Raw genomic sequence first — 12398 nt, 5'->3', positions numbered from 1 at the left:
GGATAATATATTGCAGTCCATCTATAAATCAGTAATATTTTGACCAGCCTTACCAAAGCCTGGGAACTGAGATACATGTCACCCTCCATAAATTTGTGACATTGTTCTGTTGAGATTTAAAACAGAAAAAAAATACTCTACTCTGAACACTGAATAATTTGGAACTTAACATGCTCAGAGGCATTTTCTGTTTTGTTTTGTGTTTTGCCAGAGGAGGAAATAAAGGCTGTTCTCAAAGACGCTTTCCAACAGCCAATCAAACATATTAAGAGATACTTGCTGAAGAGCTAGAGTTTGCAGAAGTTAAAGACTTGACAGTTCAGGTTCTGTGACTGAGATGAAACTATTATAACTCTCGAATCAACCATAAGGTTTTCAAGTAAAAGGTTTACGTTGGAGGCCCTGGTGCCTTTCAGTGTTGACAGGATTCTGAGACAAACTGAAGCTGCACATGTCGAGATGAAATATGCGTGCAGGATTCAGTAGTAACTGTGGACATTTGGCCAAGGTTGTTGAAAGTGAAAATCTTGAACAACAGCAAAGTTTCCTCTCATCTACTGCTTTTGACTAAAATTAACACAAACTAATACTCCACTTCCATCAGCAATTTCCCTAAACCTCTATATTAAAACCATTCCACAAATAATAATTTGTTGGATTTTTTCTTCTATAAAATGGGGGGGGGCATATGGCTCTGAGAATTTATACAAACAGTCTGCACCATGTTGCGCATATTTTCAGAGGAAAGTTTCAAAAGAAAACTTCCATCAGGGAAATGAAAATTCTAGTTCGAACAATCTCTTATGAGGATATTTTTGGCAGGAAAAACAGTGGTTGTGCTACTCATGATGCAATTGAATCCACATGAGCAGCTTATTAATGGGATACTGGGTTAATTGACATGACAAGCATATAATCAACTAAAAATTCTTATCTTTTTCTGACATGGTTTGGTGGCTGGCTGAGTTCTTTCAGTCCTTTGTTCTAATTTGGCCGTAAATCAATTGGATTGTATGGTACTGGGACTTTGCATTTTGTGAGCTTGTAGTGATAATCATAAAAGGTATTGGAATTCCAACCCAGTCCTCTTATTATATGAGCTGAAAAAATTCTACTTATTAAAACATTCCTAGGCAATCTAATATACACATCCCTCCCATTTTACCTAGTTCATTAAAAAGTCAATGTTTCTTATATGATTATAATATTGAAGCACATTTCTAAAATATAAGAAAATAAGAAATCATATTATTAGATAGCAAACTAGAGTATAGACGTTATCCAGAATTAAATAAACTATAGTACGTTATTTAGACAAAACTTATTTGAAATGAATAGTTTGAACCAAGTGCTGAAAGAGCTAAAGGGAAGGTGACTAATGATAGCAAGAGAGACCATGGAGGCAACAGGGAGGGAAAAAACCTAAAAAGAGGGACTGTACATGGAAACAGAACATACGATTAACATTTTAGTATACATGAAAATGACAGCCAATCAACTTTGACTGGGCTGAAATGAATAATAGTTTAATTCACTAATTACACAAAAATGCTAAGTTCCTGTTATGTTTTAGGCACTTTACTAACTACAGCTGTCAGGTAAAACACACAACACTCAAGATAAATTGAGTGTCAGATCAACAACAAACGTGTTTTTAGTATATGTATGACTGCTTGCAGTAACTGGGACATGTTCATACTATTTGTATTTGTTGTTTATGGGAAGAAATTTTTAGGGAATTAAGTGGCTTGATTCACTACTTTAAATTTTATTTAAACTTTCAAAACAAACCTCTTTCTGACCATCAGCAATCACAGACTGCCTTCATCACCTGGAAGAGGCTGTCTCAAGCACAATCCCTGTAGCAAATCTCCCAAAATAGCTCTTTACTGAACATCATGGTTACTTAAAACAAGAAGTATATTACCGATGCATGTTATAAGACTTCCTTAAAATCTACATTTAAAATTCTGTATTTACGTTCATCTTAATATGAATGATGAGCTAAACTTGGGTTAATAAAATTGTTCCCCTGATATTTAAAAATGCTTTCTTAATTTTTTCTAAATGAATTTATAATGTCTTTATTGATAAATTATTGGTTAATACTGCATTTGGTTTTAAGTGACAGAACATCTTTTGAATGACTTTTTAAGTAGGGTGCTTTCTTTTATTTTCTCTCTCCCTCATATAAGTACCACTGAAGCAAAAATATCTTTATTCTGTTCTATTTTTTCTTCAATGTGTACCTTTATTCTCAAGGTCTCAAAACGACTGCTGCAGCTCCAGGCATTGCACTTGCATTTCTGGAAGGGATAATAAAGGAACTCAAAGGACATATATTGTTATATACATTGTGTGTGATTTATTTTTTAATTGAGGTAAAATGTACATAACATAAAATTAATTAGTTTAAAGTGTACAATTCAGTGGCATTTAGTACATTCACAATATTGTGCCGCCATCACCTTGAACAAGTTGCATAATATTTTCATCACCACAAAAGAACCTCATATTCATTAAGCAATCACTTTCTAGCCTTTGGTAAGCACTGATCTGCTTTCTGACTCTATGGATTTATCTATTCTATATATTTCATATGTGCTTTTTGCATTTATTAGTACATTTTTGTTTATACCTTTTTATCTATTGATAGTAGTGCTACTATGAACATTCTTGTACAAGCATTTGTATGCCTATTCTCAATTGTTTGGCATATATAGAATTGTTGATTTACATTATGATTTTAGTTAACTTTTTGAGGCCTTGCCAAACTGTTTTCAGACTGATATTTTACATACCCACCACCAATGAAAGTGGTTTTCAGTTTCTCCACACCCTTGCCAGTACTCATTAGCTTGTTTTTCTTTGTTTTTTATTTATAGCCATCCAAATGGGTGTGCAGTGGTAATCACCGTGGTTTTGATTTCCATTACCCTACTGGCTAATGATATTGAGAATCTTTTCATGTGTTTGTTATCCATTTACATATCTTTTAGAGAAATGTTGATTCAATTCTTTTGTCCACTTTATAATTTGGTTGCATTTTGGTTAAGCTATATTTTAATTTTTTATATACATTTTCTGGATACTATACACTCATCAGGTACAAATATATATATATTTTGATTTACAAATATATATATTTTTAATTCTGTAGGTTGTGTTCTCATTTCCTTGATGTTGTCCTTTGATGCGCAAATATTTTTTAAATTTTTATAAAGTCTAATTTGATGTTTTGTTTTTAATTTTTATTTCTTGCTTGTGCTTTTGATATCATATCTTAGAATCCATTGCCAAAGCCAAGATCATAAGGATTTACTTTTATATTTTCTTCTAAGAGTTATATAAGTGTAGCTCTTACATTTAGGTCTTTGATCCATTTTGAGTTGATCTCTGTATCTGTTGTAAAATACAGGTTTAACTTTATTATTTTGCATACAAATATCAAGTTGTTCAAGAACCATTTGTTGAGGAGATTTTTTTCCTTATTGATTGGTCTTGACATCCACATTGAAAAATCAATTGACCATAGATATATGAGTTTATTTATGGACTCTGACTTTTATTCCATTGATCTATATGTCTATAGTTAATCCAGGACTACTATTTTATTACTGTAGCTTTGTAGTAAGTTTTGAAATTAATCTTCTAATTTTGTTTTTCTTTTCAAGATTGTTTTGTCTAATCTGGGTCTCTTGCAATTCCATATACATTTTAGTATCATAATGTTTGGTAGGTGCATTTTGATAGTGACTGCACTGTCTTTATATTACTTTGAATAGCACTGATATCCTAACACTATTAGTCTTCCAGTCTATGAACACTGGACGTCTTTCAATGAGATATTAATTTTTAAATCCTTCCCAGCCATTCAGGTCTACATATGGATCATGGCCTTGTAATGTCCCTATAACTAAAAGAAATCTTGATTAAATTCAGTCCCTTGCTTTCCAAACAAAACAAAACAAAACAAAAAAAATGGAGTTTAGTTATAATGAAGGAATGTAACCTCTAAATAAGACCAGCATTAGGAGAGAGTCTTCTTATGGTACATAGATATGTTTATCTAAGGGCTGAAGTCTATGTATTTTCAGTTGAGTATCTTTGTTTTTATAATTATTGTATACTATTTTTAAATTTTTATAAAAATTATTGGGGTGACACTGGTTTATTATACGTGTTTCAAGTATACGATTCTATCATTCATCATCTGTATATTGCACTGTGTGTTCAAATCCCAAAGCCAAGTCTCCTTCTGTCACCACTTATCCTTTGTTTACCCTCTTCTGTCTCCCTAAATTCCCTTTTTCTTATGGCAATCATCAAACTGTTGTCTACATCTACAAGCTTTTGTTTGTTTGGTTGGTTGGTTGGCTTTGCTTAATCCCTTCAACTTTTTCACCGAGCTCCCCAAACCCCTCCCCTCTAATAGCTGTCAGAAGTGAAATATGCCAGTCAGAGAAAGACAAATACCATATGATGTCTCTTATGTGTGAAATCTAATGAACAAAATAAACTAAATTACAAAATAGAACCAGACTCATAGATGCATGTGCTACTTTTGTTCCACTTACTAAGTAAGTCATACGGACCACCCATAGGTCTATGGGGTAAGGAATTATACTTCTGCAGAATTCTGGCTTCTACAACAAACACTGACCTCAGGGAAGTCCAATGCTTCTGTAAGTCCTGCTTTTGATTTGTTTGAAATTTTGCTTATTCCTCCTTATAATAAATTCCCTCAAGTTAAGTTAGCTTAAATAAGTCTTTGCTTCTTAAAAATAAATGTAAATTAAAGATAAATTTAAAAATACTTGAGCCCATCAAATGTATGATTCATTATTTATACCCATTAAGTAGTGTTTGGTACCTAGTAAATGCTCAATAAAATTTATATAACAATACTTGCTGAAAGAAAATAATGTCATTTTCTTGTGACAAAAATACATTAAGGGGATCCTTTTATTATGCTAATTTCAAATAAATGGAAATTGAAGCTTAAGAAGTTTAAAAAATGTGCCCAAGGTTTCACAGTGAGCTAACAGCAGAGCTAGAATTGTTAAAAAATATGTTTTTATTGATTTTCAGAGAGAAAGGAAGGGAGAGGGAGAGATAGAAACATTGATGAGAGAGGAACATTGATAGGCTGCCTTCTGCATGGCCCCCACCAGGGATCAAGCCCTCAACCCAGGCATGTGTCCTGACAGAAGTGAACCAGCAACCTCTCAGTGCATGGGTGGTGCTCAACCACTGAACCACACCAGCTGGGCTACTGCAGAGTTAGGATTTGAATTGCAATCTGAATCAGAAATGATGTATGTAACTAAGTACTATACAGCTAATAAACACTGTGTTTAGTAGAATGTACTGAACTTCAATATATATACATACATATATATATTTATATATTAGTTCAATTTATAGGTTGTACTCGTAATAAATACAACTCTAGTTATTTAAAGTTAAATGTTCAAAGAATTGTTAGAGGCTATTCACATATGCTACTTTTAACTGCATATTTTCTTGCAGTTGGTCTTTTTTTTAAAAAAAAAAAATATCTTTATTGATTTCAGAGAGAGGAAAAGAGAGAGAGAGAGAAACATCAGTGATGAGAGAACCATTGATCAGCTGCCTCCTGCAAGCCCCCCACTGGGGGTCGAGCCCGCAACCCGGGCATGTGCCCTGACAGGGAATCGAACCCTGATCTCCTGGATCCTAGGTCAACGCTCAACCACTGTGCCATGCTCGGCTGGGCCTTGCAGTTGCTCTTAATATGACAGTTTATAAGACTATAGGAGTATTGAGTAGATTTTTGCAAATGGGGCCACAATAAAGTCTCCTGTACCAGTGTTCATGTCTCTTTGTAATTAATTTTCATTCTCTTCCCATCAAGAGTTGGTGTCTGTTTCCACCCTGAATTTGGGCCTGGGAAATAAAGTAAATAAATAGAAGTGCTATATCAACATTTCTAAATCTGATGTAATTAGCTCTGTATAAAAGCAAAAGCTTGTAAAAGAAAGAAAGTCACACTTACACATTACTATTTTTAAGGTTCAGACGATTATAGGTGCTACACAGCAAACTGAGCATATTTTCAAAGAAAACAGGTGTTAAATGGCAACAAAGGGTGCTAAAATCTATAGCATTCTAAAGATAAATGTTGTCCCAACAATTCTGAATCTGGTCATAGTGTTTATATTTACATCTCTTTATCATACAGCAAAATCTGTTTATTGATTTAATTTAAGTTCCCTTATAGATAACAGCTTAGCTTTAATTTTTCCCCAACATAAAGAAATAAAAATAATAATTTAAATTATTGTAACAAAAAACATCAGGGCCAAGTTAAGGTTGTCCATTAGAAGCCATATGCACGTGTGATTTTGTTTTGTTTGTTCTCATTTCTCACTCGCATTATCACCCCTCCCAGTGGACCAAGCCCTGAGCAAGGGTGGCCTCTTTCTCTTTGTTCACTTCCCTGGCTCTCAGATGAGCGAAAGGAAAGCTTCAATTTATTGCACAATAAGCAAGTAAGTGTCCTCTGCAGGCAGCCCCTTCCAGTTGCTGTGTCTCAGGAGTAAAACTTCAGAGGGATTATTAGAAAGTCTGATTTTGGCTGTAGGTCTCTGCTCTGGTATAGTGGTTGTTACAGGTTCAAGTTGTCAAACTCATAAGACACAGCAGGGTTTCACCTAATACTATATTAGCTCCATAGAAGGGTACAGGACAAGAGACACATTAGGTAAAGCAGCGTCATAAACTCAGGTGGCCCAGCACCTACACACATACAGAGCCTCTTTTGCACCCTCACAGAGTGTGTATGGTTGCCCTAGACAAGAGCTAGGTGCGCGGATGTCACCTTAACACAGACAAGCCATATTCTTCATTTCCATCTAGCCTTGCAGGACTGTCCTAGGTTTAGAAGTCCTGGCCTCCATGTACCCCATGGCCCTTGCTAGGGTGATGCTTTCTCAGAAAACCACATATATATTGTTTCTCAAATTTTACTTTTTAATATGTGTCATTTATTGAAATTTACCTTTAATATACTTTAAAATTTTGTAAAAATTATACAAATTCCAAAGAAATAAGCCAACAAAAGTCTCTGTATAGAATAAACAATATTTATATTACAAATATTTATCTATAATTGAATACTTAGTTTTCTGCTGCTAGACTGTAAGAAAAAAAGGTGAGAAATTAAAAAAAAAATGATCTGCTTTCTTTGGGCTCTTAACATAATAAGGTAACTATATAATTTTCAGTAATAATTAGGATTAGTTATAATACCATTTATGTATTCATTCCAGTTGCTATGAGAAGCCCTAGATAAGACAACTGGTATTTGTAGAGAGTTATAAATCATTTCTCTAAAAAGCATACTTAAGTCATGCCCTGGAGATGAGAAGTAGTAGTTAGAGCTATATCATTGGCTTCAATGTTAGCTTTAGAAAGAGTTCACATAGGGCAAGACATTTCCTCGTCAATGTTTTAGAATTATTACTCTTATTTTTTACTGGTGAATATTTTGTAAGGCTGCACTGTGGAGAATAGATCCACAGGGATAAGAGTGCGGGCGTTGTTTCCCGTCGGCAGGCCTTCTGGGAGGAGTGGGGTTGTCTTGAGTTAATTAGCATAGTGCATAAAGAGCAATTAAAAAGCAGATGACATAGGATCACGGAGGGGTGGTAGGGTTTGTAAGGCTGGTGACTGATGGGCTACGGGAAGCTGGAGAGAAAACAGTCATAGACTAAGGTTTCCGGTATTTCCTAAAATAGGGGAAGTTCTGGGAGGAATGGATGGAGGGGGAGAGAAGGAAAGTAATAGGTTTTGAAGTGACAGAGAATCCAGATGTGGATGATGTGTTGAAACTACTGAACATTTATTTGGTAGTTGAGTAGTAAGAATTAGAGCTGAGATGGACAAGAGAAAGGCAGACATACATCAGAAAGCTCAGGGCTTATGGATCAGGAAAGTCAAGGGATAACAGAGTTGCTAAAAGAGACTTAACTTGATTTTGTTCTGTGATACAAGTAATACCTGTGCATAATCATATCTGTATATATCTGAAACAACTTGTGTGCAAACAGGTAGATATAGCTTTATTTACAAAGAAAAGCAATTTTTACAATTAAAATTCACATTTTATTATGAAAAATTTTTTTCCCAGTCCTTCATAGAATTTTATTTTCTCTCTTCACCAAAATAATATATTCTAATTTTATCTCAACTGGAGAGTCTGTAAACACAGACTTATCCAGCCCACTTTATAGGCAAGACAAACATTGATTCTTGAAATGGTCCCACTATGTACCCTCTGGTATTCCAACCCAATACACCCTCTTGCATTGTGCAGCCACTTCAACAAAAAGGCCTTGAAGTTGTTAAGACTGACAAAGGCCTGTTGAGATAATATAAAAGGAAGAGATGAGATAAGTGTAGCTAATGTGTATAAGACACAATGGGAATACATTATTTTCAACGTTTTAGAACATTGAAAATGCTTAAATGTTGATGAGAAAAACCTAATTGAGATAGATTAATATGAATTTATCACAATATCAACCATCCTAGCTTTGTGATTTTTTCTCCATCATCTTTCAGAGGCCTGCATGAAGGCCAAGAGGAAACTAAAACATTAATGAAAGATTTTTTTGCGTGTGCATGTGTGTATTTGTGTGTGCACATGTGTGTGTTTTTCTAGAAGTTGTGACAGAAAGAGGGGGCAAAGCAATTGAGAAAATTATCAAAAGAATCATGGAAATTTTGAGTTAAAATACGAAGTCATCTCCATCAGTTACTAACATAAGAATGGGATCAGAGAGTAAATTTATTATATGTTACTTCATACCTCATAGCCTTTCAGCATAACCAGGAAAGCACATAGAACAGTCTGGGGATTGCTTTAGGGATGAAACTATTGCTGCTACCATTGTGCATTGGTGAGCTCATCAAATGCATCATAGCTTTTACAATAAATCAAGGGACTGGATAGCAAAATTTCTGACTATGTTGTCCTCCTAAAGCTGAATATCTCCAATGCTTCTGCAAGAAAAGATGAATTCTGTGCACCTTTGCTCTCTCACTTTTGAATTACAGACCCGTGTATCTGCTCTCATGACTAGAAAGGCAAGTTTTGACTTCTACACAGATAGATGTGAATTGTAGTAGGAGAAATTTACAAGCCAAGAAAGGAGTTCAGAAGATGCTTTATGATCACCACATGAAAATTTTCTACTCTACATGTCTGTTCTTATGTCATTCTTTGAAGGTGCCCTTATTTCTTCCCAAAGATCAATAGAAAGCCTTGCTTTCAGAATGATGAATTCATACATTTCACTCTTCCCAGGATTTTCCACACTGGTCTTTGCTAACACCAATGTTTGAAAGACATACTTTTGGGTCCCTTGTTAGTAGAAAGATGCACAGATGCCTCTATGTTGACTCAGCTGTTTAAATACACATTTTCAAACAAAGTATTTGCAGCACTGATGCCAAATTCCCCCTGACATTCACAATAATATTGAATTTGACTCAGCCAAACAAGTGTAATGATATCTGGAACAAAAGTTTCATCTAGGCTTTATCTGTCTAGAGTGTTTAATACTCTTTTTTCTTTTTTTCTTTTTTTTTTTTTTTTAGTTTTCTGTTTGAAACAGAATTTGAGAAAAAGTATTGGTGATTGAAGTTGTGCAGCCATTAAATTCAAAAGGCATGCTACTACTATTTAAAGCATCTTCTAGCTTAATGTTAAATTGTCCTTAAAATAGTTCAGGCTTAAGCCTGCAAAAAGCTTTACAATGTGTTCAGTCTCCGTAGAACATTTTTCTCAAAGGTTGAAGCTAAATTACTATGACAATATCTTCAATATTATTTAAATAAATAAAAAGTTTGAAATCTCAGAGGATGTGTGACAAGTAATTCCTGAATCTTTGCTATATGCTTATACTTTAAAAAAGTAGAGTTTTTCCAAAAAAGACTCAGTTCAAAGTAATTATTTGAGGTAAGCACACACAAAACATATAGTTAGAAAAAATTATGAGCTGCTAATAAAATTTCATTTTCCCCTGTTCATATATATCTCCATCACAGCATTTAGAGAAGAATGTATCACAGCCTGAGAATCTCTCCAGTTTGTACTCTTCATGTCCTGATCTTTATATTTGTGTTTCCTAGTGCCCAGTAATACATCTCTTGCTCAGTAGGGTTTTTATAAGTGCAAAATGATGAGAAACATTAAGAACAGAAGAGAAGCAAAAATAAAAATATATATAAAACATAGACACAGACAACAGTGCGGTGATAGCCAGAGGAAAAGGGGGGTTGGGGGTTGGTGAAGGTGGGCAAAGTTGGGGGATGGAGAGGGAAAGAGACTATCCTTGGGGCGATAGGCACACAATGCAGTGTGCAAATGATGTTTTATTGAGTTGTCCACTTGAAATCTGTATGGTTTTGAGAACAAATTCCTCCCCAGTAAATTCAATTAAAAAAAAAATGCAAACAATCAATTTGGGAACAAAGACATGTGGTAATGTTTTCTCCTGGCCATCAAAGAGAGTTAAGTATGCTAGTCATGTCACTGCAAACACCAGTATCACTGTTATTATGTCACTGAAATGAACACATGTTGCTTCAAAAGAAATAAGCCTGGGACACATATTACCATATTTATACATCCAAATTGAAACTGAGACTTGACATGCACATGCAGTTTGATTTTGGGTGACAGGCTGTAATCATTGGCTGAAGTTATAGCCTAAAGAATGTGATTAGAGTGATGAGAAAGCAAAAAATGTATGAAATACTGTGGCATTCAGCATAGAGACAAGAAATGAAAAGTAGAACGTGATAATGGTTCTCCGTGTGAAATCGGGGGGATATAGTTGACGATACTGCTGCTTGACCTTGAGTAATTTCCTTAATTTTTCTGAAATTCTTATTCCTCCTATATAATATGTGGGTATTAAAACAACTTCTAGATAGTTCTAAAGACTACATTAAAAACAACCAACCAACAGCTGGATAACATTTGACATATTAATTGATAATTTTCAGGTATTTTGCTTTATATCCTAGACTCTATGTCATTCAATCAGCTAGACCTAATGATCCCTCTGATATCAGGGTGTGATTCTACAGGGGAAAATAAAAGATGTTTACACTTCAAATGGATATCCCCTTAGGAAAATTAGGCCCAAAGTAATAGAATTTTTCCATGCATTCTTTAATAAATATTTGCTTATTGCCTACTATGCTCTACATTATTTTTGTTAAATAGGACATATCAGTTAAAAGGTAGCATAGCTATCTGCTCTAATAGAGCTTTTGATATAGAGATAAAAGACCAAAAATAGCAATAAATATGGTAAAGTAAATTATATTTTTAAAATGGAGAAAGGAGTAGGATAGAGGAAATTTAAAGTGGTTTGGCAGGAGGAAAATTATTAAATGGGGTAGGGAGGAGTAAGACCTAATTGGGAAGATTAGATTTGAGCCAAAATTTCAAAGAAGTGATGGAATTGGCCAAACAAACACCTGAAGTCTGAGTGATCCACGCAGATGAAATATGCAGAGAAAATACACTGAGATGAGAATATTTTCAGCATATTTTAGTTACAGGAAGGAAGCTGTTGCAGCTAGGGATGAGTAAGCAATGAAGGAGAAGTAGATGATGTCCAAGGTAATGGGAAATTAACCCTTTAGAGATAGTGGGGGAATTTAGAAGGACCTCATAGACCATTTCAATGACTTTGGCATTGCTTTTGTGGAATGAGGAGGCTTTGTGAGATGCTAGACAGATGAATGATGTGATTCACTTACTCTGGATGAAGAATAAAGAATAGATTGTAAGAGGTCAAGCACAAGAGCAGAGGAATCTACTAGATGGCTATTTGCACAAATCCAAGGAGGAAATAGTGGTGGCAAGAGTGGTAGTTATATAGTAATGAGAAATGGCAGTATTTTGGATGTATTTTGATGTTGAGCAAATAAGACTTGTAATGTATTTGACACAGGAAATAGAAGAAAGAGAAAAATCAAGAATGACTTGAAAATGTTTGTTCTAAACAAGTGGAAAGATAGAGTTGTCAACCAATTGAAGAAAGGTTATTGGTAGAGCAGGTTTAAGGAGAAGAAGAAGCAATTCTATCTTGGCCATGTTAAGATTGAAATATACATTAGATATCCAAGTGGAAATGTAAAATATGGTGGAATATCAGAACGTAGAACTGTAGTAGGAAAAAACTGGGAGTTATCAACATATAGATGTTATGTAAAGCCATGAAACTTGATTACAGCACCAAAAATTGTTCCTCTGGCATTAAATTGTTGGAGAGAACAGTGTGGTAAATTATAGTACGGTTCCAAGGTATGGGATCTAATGCCTCAATACAGGG

Source organism: Miniopterus natalensis, chromosome 1, assembly GCF_054644295.1.
Source record: "Miniopterus natalensis isolate mMinNat1 chromosome 1, mMinNat1.hap1, whole genome shotgun sequence".
Taxonomy (NCBI): Eukaryota; Metazoa; Chordata; class Mammalia; order Chiroptera; family Miniopteridae; genus Miniopterus; species Miniopterus natalensis.
This window is presented reverse-complemented; position numbering follows the sequence as displayed.